Genomic DNA, 12,005 nt, shown 5'->3' with positions numbered 1-12,005 from the left:
AGGTGTTAGCTTTGCCTGGATACGATATGTTTTTGGCTCCACCGATCATCCTGCTATAGATGCTCTCCAGCATAAGGGATTTCAATAAGGGAGAAACTTCATGGTATAGTATGTAAAAATTGCCATGCATTTAAAAATATCTTATTGCACCTACAAGAAGATGAACGTAAGAAGGCAAAAAACAGCCACACAGCCACAGACCTCACCTGCAGACTGGTACGTGGTGACGTCACAGAATTCAGCTCCACCCGATGCGTTTCCCCGTAAGAGACAAATCGACTGCGAATGGAGCTTTCTTAACGGAGCCTTATGCCGCGTACACACGATCATTTTTCGCCATAAAAAAAACTTCGTTTTTAAAAAATGTCATTTAACCACTTAAGACCCGGACCTTTATGCAGGAAAAGGACCTGGCCAGTTTTTGCGATTCGGCACTGCGCCGCTTTAACTGACAATTGCGCGGTCGTGCGACGTGGCTCCCAAACAAAATTGGCGTCCTTTTTTCTTTTTTCCCACAAATACAGCTTTCTTTCGGTGGTATTTGACCACCTCTGGGGTTTTTATTTTTTGCGCTATAAACAAAAATAGAGCGACAATTTTGAAAAAAATCCAATATTTTTTAACTTTTTGCTATAATAAATAACCCAAAAAATATATAAAAAAAGTTTTTTCCTCAGTTTAGGACGATACATATTCTTCTACCTATTTTTGGTAAAATAAATCGCAATAAGCGTTTAACGATCGGTTTGCGCAACATTTTTAGAGTTTACAAAATAGGGGATAGTTTTATGGCATTTTTATTAATATTTTTTTTTTGCTACTAATGGCAGCGATCAGCAGGTTTTTTTTTGTGACTGAGACATTATGGCGGACACATCGGACAATTTTGAAATTTTTTTGGGACCATTGTAATTTTCACAGCGAAAAGTGCTATACAAATGCACTGATTACTGTGAAAATGACATGGCAGTTTAGGAGTTAACCACTAGGGGGCGCTGTAGGGGTTAGGTGTGACCTCATATGTGTTTCTAACTGTAGGGGGGTGGGGCTGGACGTGTGACATCAGTGATAGTCGTTCCCTATATCAGGGAACAGACAATCAATGACAGCGCCACAGTGAAGAACGGGGAAGGTTTGTTTACACACAGCTCTCCCCGTTCTTCAGCTCCTGTGACCGATCGCGGGACACCGGCGGCACACCGACGGCGTTCGACTCCGCGGGTCCCGCGGGCGCGGTCACGGAGCTTCGGACCGGGTCGCGTGCGCGTATATCGGCGTTAGGCGGTCCTTAAGTGGTTAACGGAGCCTTAGGATTGGAACACCTTAGCTGGCCTAAATCAAAACGAGCGTGTTAGATCCCTATAATCCGGGATCCAGCCTTTCTGGTAAGAGGCACATAGATTGTTTTCATGTGGGAGAGAGCACCGTATGGAACACTGATATTTTATAAATCCACTTAACCACTTCAGCCCCACACCATTTGACTGGCCAAAGACCAGAGCACTTTTTGCGATTCGGCACTGCGTCGCTTTAACTGACAATTGCACGGTCATGCGGCGTGGCTCCCAAACAAAAATGACGTCCTTTTTTTCCCCACAAATAGAGATTTCGTTTCGTGGTATTTGGTTTATTTTTTGCGCTGTAAATAAAAATAGAGCAAAAAATTTGAAAAAAATATATATATATTTCTTACTTTTTGCTATAATAAAAATCTACAAAAAAATATATTAAAAAAACAAAAAAATTCTTCAGTTTAGGTCGATACGTATTCTTCTACATATTTTTGGCAAAAAAATCGCAATAAGCATTTATTGATTGGTTTGCGCAAAAGTTATAGCGTTTATAAAATAGGGGATCGTTTTATGGCATTTCTTTTTTTTTTTTACTAGTAATGGCGGCGATCAGCGTTTTTTTTATCGTGACTGAGACATTATGGCGTACGCATTGCACACTTTTGGCGCTATTTTGCGACCATTGCCATTTATACAGCGATCAGTGCTCTAAACATGCACTGATTACTGTGTAAATGTGGCTGGCAGGGAAGGGGTTAACCAAGAGGGGGCGCTGAAGGGGTTAAGTGTGTCCTAGGGATGTATTCTGTGTGGGGGCGTGGCTACGTGTGACACGACACTGATCCCTGCTCCCGATTACAGGCAGATGTGATCAGTGTCCTGTCACTAGGCAGAATGGGAAAATGCTTGTTTACATCAGCATCTCCCTGTTCTTTATCTCGGTGAGATGATGGGGTAAAATTCCTCCCACTGACACCAATGATGGGGCACTATTCCACCCACTGACACCAATGATGGGTTACAATTCCTCCCACTGGCACCAATGATAGGACACTATTCCTTCCACTGACACCAATGATGGGACACTATTCCTCCCACTGACACCAATGATGGGGCACTATTCCTCCCACTGACACCAATGATGGGGCACTATTCCTCCCACTGACACCAATGATGGGTCACTATTCCTTCCACTGACACCAATGATGGGACACTATTCCTCCCACTGACACCAATGATGGGACACTATTCCTCCCACTAATACCAAGGATGGGGCACTATTCCTCCCACTGACACCAATGATGGGACACTATTCCTCCCACTGACACCAATGATGGGACACTATTCCTCCCACTGACACCAATGATGGGACACTATTCCTCCCACTGACACCAATGATGGGACACTATTCCTTCCACTGACACCAATGATGGGACACTATTCCCCCCACTGACACCAATGATGGGACACTATTCCCCCCACTGACACCAATGATGGGACACTATTCCCCCCACTGATACCAATGATGGGACACTATTCCTCCCACTGACTCCACAGATAGGGAATTTCTTTTTTTCCCCACTGACACCAATGATGGGACACTATTCCTCCCACTGACACCAATGATGGGACATTATTCCTCCCACTGACACCAATGATGGGACACTATTCCTCCCACTGACACCAATGATGGGGACACTATTCCTTCCACTGACACCAATGATGGGACACTATTCCTCCCACTGACACCAATGATGGGACGCTATTCCTTCCACTGACACCAATGATGGGACGCTATTCCTTCCACTGACACCAATGATGGGACACTATTCCTCCCACTGACACCAATGATGGGGTGCTATTCCTCCCACTGACACCAATGATGGGGTACAATTCCCCCCACTGACACCAATGATGGGACACTATTCCTCCCACCGATACCAATGATGGGACACTATTCCTCCCACTGACACCAATGATGGGACACTTTTCCCCCCACTGACACCAATGATGGGACACTATTCCTCCCACTGACACCAATGATGGGACACTATTCCTTCCACTGACACCAATGATGGGACACTATTCCTCCCACTGACTCCACAGATAGGGAATTTCTTTTTTTCCCCACTGACAATGGGACCTTTTCTACTCCTAATGGCCAGAGTCCGGCCCCCTATAGTCTGATGGACAGTTCACTGGCCCCTTGCTTGGAGACCCCTGCTGTATAACTTTTGCAGAAACCGATCAATATACACTATATAACATATAAAATATGTAGAATCATACATATTGACCTAAATTCATGAAGAAATTAGATTTTTAACATTTTATTAGATATGTTTTATAGCAGAAAGTAAAAAATATATATATTTTTTTAATTGTTGGTTTTTGTTTATAATGCAAAAACAAACAAACACAAAAAAACGCAGAGGTGATCAAATACCACTATAAGAAATCTCTATTTGTGGGGAAAAAATACAATTTTATTAGGGTCCGAGAGCGCCAGAGTCCCGCGATCGGTCCCCGGAGCTGAAGAACGGGGAGAGATGAGTGTAAATACAGCTTCCCCGTTCTTCACCGTGGCGCTGTCATTGATCTCTGTTCCCTGATATAGGGAAAGGTGATCAATGACGTCACACGTCCAGCCCCGCCCCCCTACAGTTAGAAACACATATGAGGTCACACTTAACCCCTTCAGCGCCCCCTTGTGGTTAACGCGCAAACTGCAATTGTAATTTTCACAGTAAACACTGGCCCAGATTCAAGAAGCAATTGCGCCTGTGTAACCATAGGTTACGCAGTGCAATTGCTTACTTGCCCCGGCGTTACGAATGCTCCTGATTCAGGAACCTCGTAACGCCGACTGCAGCCTAAAATCTGCGTGGCATAAGGCTCTTATGCCCGCATATTTTAGGCTGCATTCTTGCGATGACCGCTAGGGGGCGCTCCCATTGTGCTCAGTGTATAGTATGCAAATTGCATACTAACACCGATTCACAACGTTGCGCGAGCCCTGCGTACGCAATTTACGTAGTTTGCGTACATCGGGTTTCGCGTAAGGTTGCACATCCTAATAGCACGCGCAGCCGATGCTAAAGGATACCCGTCGTTCCCGCGTCGCGATATTTGAATGTTACGTCGTTTGCGTAAGTGATTCGTGAATGGCGCTGGACGCCATTCACGTTCACTCTGAAGCACGTCGGGAAAGTTTCCCGACGGAGCATGCGCTCTACGCTCGGCGCGGGAGCGCGCCTAATTTAAATGATTCCCGCCCCCTACGGGATCATTTACATTAGGCGCCCTTACGCAGGGCAAGTTTACACAGCGCCCCCGCAATTTACGGAGCTACTGCTCCGTGAATCGCGGGTAGCGCAGTAAATTTGCGGGGGCGCAGGGCAAAAACGTTGCCCTGTGCCTTCCGTAAAAAAGGGGCAAATTCTACCTGAATCTGGGCCAATGCATTTTTATAGCATTTTTCGCTGTGAAAATTACAATCGTCCCAAAAATGTGTCAAAATTGTGTCCGCCATAATGTCGCAGTCACGAAAAAAAACGCTGATCGCCGCCATTAGTAGTAAAAAAAAAAAAATAATAAAAATGCAATAAAACTATCCCCAATTTTGTAAACGCTATAACTTTTGCGTAAACCAATCGATAAACGTTTATTGCGATTTTTTTTTACGAAAAATATATAGAAGAATACGTATCGGCCTAAACTGAGGAAAAAAAAAAGTTTTTTTATATATTTTTGGGGGATATTTATTATGGCAAAAAGTAAAAAATATTATTATTTATTTTTAATTGTTTTTGTTTATAGCGCAAAAAAAAAAAAAAACGCAGAGGAGATCAAATACCACCAAAAGAAAGCTCTATTTGTGGAAAAAAAAAGGACGCCAATTTGTTTGGGAGCCACGTCGCACGGCGGCGCAATTGTCAGTTAAAGCGACGCAGTGCCGAATCGCAAAAAGTGCTCTGGTCTTTGACCAGCAATATGGTCCGGGGGGTTAAGTGGTTAAACACCATTAACACCCCCCTCTAGTGTCATATCCTTTACTCTATTATTACTGTTATAGCGGAGCTCCACCCTAAATGATCAATATACTGCACTAGCTTCCAATAAATAAGATGAAACACGTTCGGTTGAATTTTTTTTTTTACCTCTGTTGCTAGGCAGAATTCCTAATCTGCCTTCTTCCCGGACCGCGATCCTTCTCCTGTCTAACCTACGCCGCACAGACTCCTGGGAAAGGAGTGTCATAATTTCCCAGGAGGCTGCGCGCTCCTAAATGGCGCGATTAGGGCTGTTTATCTATGTTGTCATGACAAACGGGGCAGGGCGTTCCTCCGCCGCCGCCCGTTGTCATGACAAGAGCAATAACAACCTACGCTGCGAGCGGCGGCTCTACTGCGCACGCGCGAGATCGCGGTTACCCAGCATGCGCCTCTCCACGAAGAAAAATTTACTGGGCTTCAGATGCCCACACGTAGAATGGCAACGCGAGATGCTGAAAATGAGGCAAGTGTCGTGCCGCGTACACGACCGTTTTTAATGTCCTAGAAAAAACAATGTTTTTCCTCGACGTGATTCTTGTCGAGCCGGCCTTGCGCACACACGATCAAGAAAAAAAAATGCTGGAGCAAAGCGCGGTGACGTACAACGCGTACGACGGCACTATAAAGGGGAAGTTCCATTCGGATGGCGCCACCCTTGGGGCTGCTTTAGCTGATTTCGTGTTAGTAAAAGTTTGGTGAGAGACGATTCGCGCTTTTCAGTCTGTTAGGAATGCGCGATCTCCATTACAAACGCTAGATTTACCAGAACGAGCGCTCCCGTCTCATAACTTGCTTCTGAGCATGCGTGTTTTTTATTCCCGTCGTTAAAGCCCACACACGACTGTCTTTTCACAACGTGAAAAACAACAACGTGAAAAACAACGTGAAAATTTAGAGCATGTTTTAAAGTTTTTTTGGCCATTTTTCACGTCGCAAAAAATGCTCTGGAGCCCACACACGGTAGTTTTTAATTACATCAAAAAAATGAAATTTTTTCACGTCATGAAAAACGGTCATGTGTACGCGGCATTAGATTACTTTACCAATCGATAGGCGGTCTACATGTATATTTCATTTCATGTTTAGTGCTATGTCATTTCAATTGTCAAAAAAAAAAAAAAATTCTGACCGGAACCCCGCTTTAACCACTTCCATACCGGGCACTTACGCACCTTCCCGCCCAAGCCAATTTTCAGCTTTCAGCACTGTCGCACTTTGAATGGCAATTGCGCGGTCATGCTACACTGTTCCCAAACAAAATTGGCGTCCTTTTTTCCCCACAAATAGAGCTTTCTTTTGGTGGTATTTGATCACCTCCCCAATTTTTTGGTTTGCGCAACAACTAAAAAAAGACTGAAATTTTTTTTAAAAAAAAAAGTTTTTATTTTTTTCTGTTAATTTTTTTGTAAATACGTTTTTCTCTTTCAATTACGGGCACTGATATGGCGGCACTGATGGGCACCTATGAGATGGCACTGATGGACATCGATGAGGTAGTACTGACGGGCACAGATGAGGTGGCACTGATTGGCGGCGCTGGTATGCGGCACTGGTGGGCACTCATAGGCGGCACTGATGGGCACACATAGGCGGCACTGATGGGCACACATAGGCGGCACTGATGGGCACACATAGGCGGCACTGATGGGCACTCATGGGCAGCACTGGGCACTCATAGGAGGCACAGATGGGCACTCATGGGCGGCACTTATGGGTGGCACTGATGGATACTTATGGGTGGCACAGATGGGCACTGATAGGTGGGCACTGGGCATGGATGGGCACTGTGGGGTGGCACTGATGGACACTGTGGGGTGGCACTGATGGACACTGGGGTGGCACTGATGGACACTGTGGGGCAGCAGTGATTTAACCATGTTGCCAGTCAGTGCCCATTTGTGGGCACTGATTGGCATCTTTTTTTTTTAATGCTTTTTTTTATTATTTTTTTCAGACTTTTTTATTTTCATGCTTTTTGTTTTTTTTTGTGATTTTTTTTTTTTTTTTGCCCACCCTGGTGGTCCAGTGTGGACTTCCCTGGTGGTCCAGTGTGGCGATCCGAGGGGGGGCTGCGCTGATAAACAATCAGCGCGAACCCCCCCTGTCAGGAGAGCCGCCGATCGGCTCTCCTCTTATCGTGTCTGTCAGACACGAGTGAGGAAGCGCCATCAACGGCTCTTCCTGTTTACATCATGAGCAGCCGTGATTGGACACCGCTGATCACGTGGTAAAGAGTCTCCGTCGGAGGCTCTTTACCGAGATCGGAGATGCAGGGTGTCAGACTGACACCCCGCATGACCGATCGCCGCGCTGCGCGCCCCCACGGGCGCGCTCGGCATGAAATCCTGCAGGACGTCCATGGACGTCCTGTCAGGATTGTGTAACCACTTCCCGGACGTAAATCGGCCATAGGCCGGGCGGGAAGTGGTTAAGCTAATAGGATTATTGATGATTTGGGAAAATGGATCTGGAGCTGAACTGGTTAACCACTTGTCCACGGGAAGACGTCATATGGCGTCCTCGACTTTGTGCGGTGATATCTGAATGATGGGGGCAGCTACAGGCATCATTCAGATATTACATAGTTACATAGTTAGTCAGGTTGAAAAAAGACACAAGTCCATCCAGTTCAACCACAAAAAACAAAATAAAAAACACAGTACAATCCCATACACCCAACTCCATACCCACAGTTGATCCAGAGGAAGGCAAAAAACCCCAGCGGAGCATGATCCAATTTGCTACAGCAGGGGAAAAAATTCCTTCCTGATCCCCCGAGAGGCAATCGGATTTACCCTGGATCAACTATACCTACAAATCTTAGTACTCAGTTATATTCTGTACATTTAGGAAAGAATCCAGACCTTTCTTAAAGCAATCTACTGAGCTGGCCAAAACCACCTCTGGAGGGAGTCTGTTCCACATTTTCACAGCTCTTACTGTGAAAAAACCTTTCCGTATTTGGAGGTGAAATCTCTTTTCCTCTAGACGTAAAGAGTGCCCCCTTGTCCTCAGTGTTGACCGTAAAGTGAATAACTCAACACCAAGTTCACTGTATGGACCTCTTATATATTTGTACATGTTGATCATATCCCCCCTAATTCTCCTCTTCTCAAGAGTGAATAAATTTAGTTCCTCTAATCTTTCCTCATAGCTGAGCTCCTCCATGCCTCTTATCAGTTTGGTTGCTCTTCTCTGCACTTTCTCCAGTTCCCCGATATCCTTTTTGAGAACTGGTGCCCAAAACTGAACTGCATATTCCAGATGAGGTCTTACTAATGATTTGTACAGGGGCAAAATTATATCTCTGTCTCTGGAGTCCATACCTCTCTTATACAAGAAAGGACTTTGCTCGCTTTGGAAACCGCAGCTTGGCATTGCATGTTATTATTGAGCTTATGATCAACTAAAACCCCCAAATCCTTCTCAACTACAGATCCCCCCAGTTGTACTCCCCCTAGTATGTATGATGCATGCATATTCTTAGTCCCTAAGTGCATAAATTTACATTTATCAACATTAAACATCATCTGCCACTCAGTCGCCCAATCAGACAGAGCACTGAGGTCGGCTTGTAAATTGGAGACATCCTGTAAGGACGTTATTCCCCTGCATAGCTTGGTGTCATCTGCAAAGACAGAAATGTTACTTTTGATCTCAGACCCGATATCATTTATAAATATATTGAAAAGTAAGGGTCCCAGCACTGAACCTTGGGGTACACCACTGATAACATTGGACCATTCAGAGTAAGAATCATTAACCACGACTCTCTGAATTCTGTCTTTCAGCCAGTTTTCTATCCATTTACAAACTGATATATCCAATCCTGTAGACCTTACCTTACACATGAGCCGTGTGTGCGGAACTGTATCCAACGCTTTTGCAAAATCCAAATATATCACGTCCACAGCCACGCCTCTGTCCAGGGTTTTACTTACCTCTTCATAAAAGGAAATCAGGTTTGTCTGACAACTTCTGTCTTTCATGAATCCATGCTGTCTGCTGCTTAAATAGTTTTTTTCCAGCAAGAACTCATCTATGTGGTCTTTTATTAAACGTTCCAGTATCTTCCCAACTATAGAAGTTAGACTAACAGGTCTATAGTTACTTGGTAAAGACTTTGTTCCCTTTTTAAATATGGGCACCACATTGGCCCTGCGCCAATCCAGTGGTACTATTCCTGTCTTTAATGAGTCCCTAAATATTAGATACAGTGGCTTTGAAATGACAGAGCTCAACTCACCTAGGATCCGTGGATGGATGCCATCTGGTCCAGGTGCTTTATCCACCTTTATTCTGTCTAAATATTTCTGGACCATATCACTTTTGAGCCATTGTGGATTTGGGGCTGTGTCACTCCCACCCCCATTATGGACATAAGCCCCTCACCCATGCTCCATTGTATACACAGAGCTGAAGAAAGCATTTAATAAATTTGCCTTCTCTTTGTCCCCAGTCACCCACTCTAGATTATTTTGTAAGGGGCCTACATGCTCAGACTTCACCTTTTTACTATTAATATATTTAAAGAATTTTTTGGGGTTTGTCCTACTATCTTTTGCAATCTGTCGTTCATTTTGAATTTTTGCATCCTTGATTTCCTTTTTGCATATCCTGTTATATTCTTTGTAACATTTAAACAACACTAGTGTTCCTTCATTTTTATATTTTTTAAAAGCTACTTTCTTATTGTTTATAGCTTTTTTAACTTTGCCCGTGAGCCACATAGGTTTTATTTTTAGCCTTTTAAACTTATTGCCCATGGGAACATACTTTGCAGTGAGGTTTCACAGTCTTTTTGAAAAATTCCCATTTCTGTTCTGTGTTCATCTGTGTCAATAGTCCCTCCCAGTCCAAGTCCTGGAGAGCAGCCCTCATCCTTGGAAAATTTGCTCTCTTAAAATTTAGTGTTTTAATATTTCCTGTATGTATTTCTTGCTTATAGTGAACATTAAATGAAATCATGTTATGATCACTGCTACCCAGGTGTTCCTTTATCTGAACATTAGTAATAAGCTCTGCATGGTTTGAGATTATCAGGTCCAACAGGGCATCATTCCTAGTTGGGGCCTCAATAAACTGCACCATAAAATTGTCCTGCAATAGGTTTTTAAATTGTTGTCCTTTAACTGTCCCAGAAGTGCCATTAATCCAGTCAATTTCTGGGTAGTTAAAATCCCCCATTATTATCACCATCCCAGCCCTTGCAGCCCTTTCCATCTGTGCAAGGAGCTGAGTCTCCACCTCCTCATTAACATTGGGTGGTTTATAACAAACTCCAATGATTAATTTTGAACTACGCACATCTGTATGCAGTTCCACCCATAATGCTTCAGCCTCATCACACTCTCCATCAACCAGGTTCTCTTTCACGCTTGCTTTGAGGTCACTTCTCACATAGAGACAGACCCCTCCACCTTTCCTTTTTACCCTGTCTTTCCGAAAGAGAGCATAGCCAGGAATATTAATAGCCCAGTCATGTGAGGATTGAAGCCAAGTTTCAGCAATACCGATTACATCATAGCTCTCCTCATGCGCCAGAGCTTCCAGCTCACCTGTTTTGCTTGGCAGACTTCTGGCATTGGTGAACAAACACTTAAATGTATTGTTACATTTTTCTCTGGTGTTTTTCATATAATTTATAGTAGTACAAATGGCACTATTATTTCCAATGGCTGTTTGCAACATGGGAACTTTCTTGTCACCTGCCATAACCCTCCCCCCATCTATCCCCATTCCACTCTCCATTAATGTCTGACCCCTAGCTGACCCCTAGATGTAATTCTAGTTCACCCTCCCCCTCAATCCTAGTTTAAATACTCCTCCAGCATTCCCATAAACCTCTCCCCCAGCACAGCAGACCCCCTTCCATTCAAGTGCAAACCGTCTTTAGCATATAGGTTGCACCCCAATGAAAAGTCAGCCCACTGCTCTAGAAACCCAAATCCCTCCTTCCTACATCAGGTCTTTAGCCATGCATTCAGCTCTCTAATCTCCCCCTGCCTTTCCTGTGTTGCGCATGGCACAGGCAATATTTCAGAGAATTTCACCTTGGAGGTCCTTCCCTTCATCTTGCAGCCTAGTTCTTTAAATGGATTCTTAAGGAGCCTCCACCTTCCATGTATACTGTCATTGGTTCCAACGTGGACCAAGACAGCTGGGTCATGCCCAGCCCCTCCCAGTAATTTATCCACCCGGTCCACCACATGCCGAACCCTGGCACCAGGGAGACAGCAAACCATTCGGTTGAAGCGATCCTGGCACCAAATTATTCTATCAGTCCTTCTGATTATAGAATCCCCTATTACCACCAACTGTCTAGGCCTACCTGCACTCCCCTCCCCACCTCTACTAGATGGGTTGCTCTCCCGGCTGTTAGGGGTAGCAGTAACATCTAGGGCTGCCACCTCTGTGTTTGCCACCTCCACATCATCACCCAACTTGGCAAATTTGTTTTGATGCACAAATACAGGATAGTGTGCACTAAGATCTAATTAACTGTGTTTTTTTATAATATGTATTGGATAAACTGTTTTAGTAAAAACATGTGACATAAAACCACCAACATTTTATTCTCCGGGGTCTCTGCTATCGGACAATATAGAGGGGCAGATCCACAAAGCACTCGAGATGCGCGGCGTAAGTGTATATATAC

Source organism: Rana temporaria, chromosome 1 (genome assembly GCF_905171775.1).
Source record: "Rana temporaria chromosome 1, aRanTem1.1, whole genome shotgun sequence".
NCBI classification, from domain to species: domain Eukaryota; kingdom Metazoa; phylum Chordata; class Amphibia; order Anura; family Ranidae; genus Rana; species Rana temporaria.
This window is presented reverse-complemented; position numbering follows the sequence as displayed.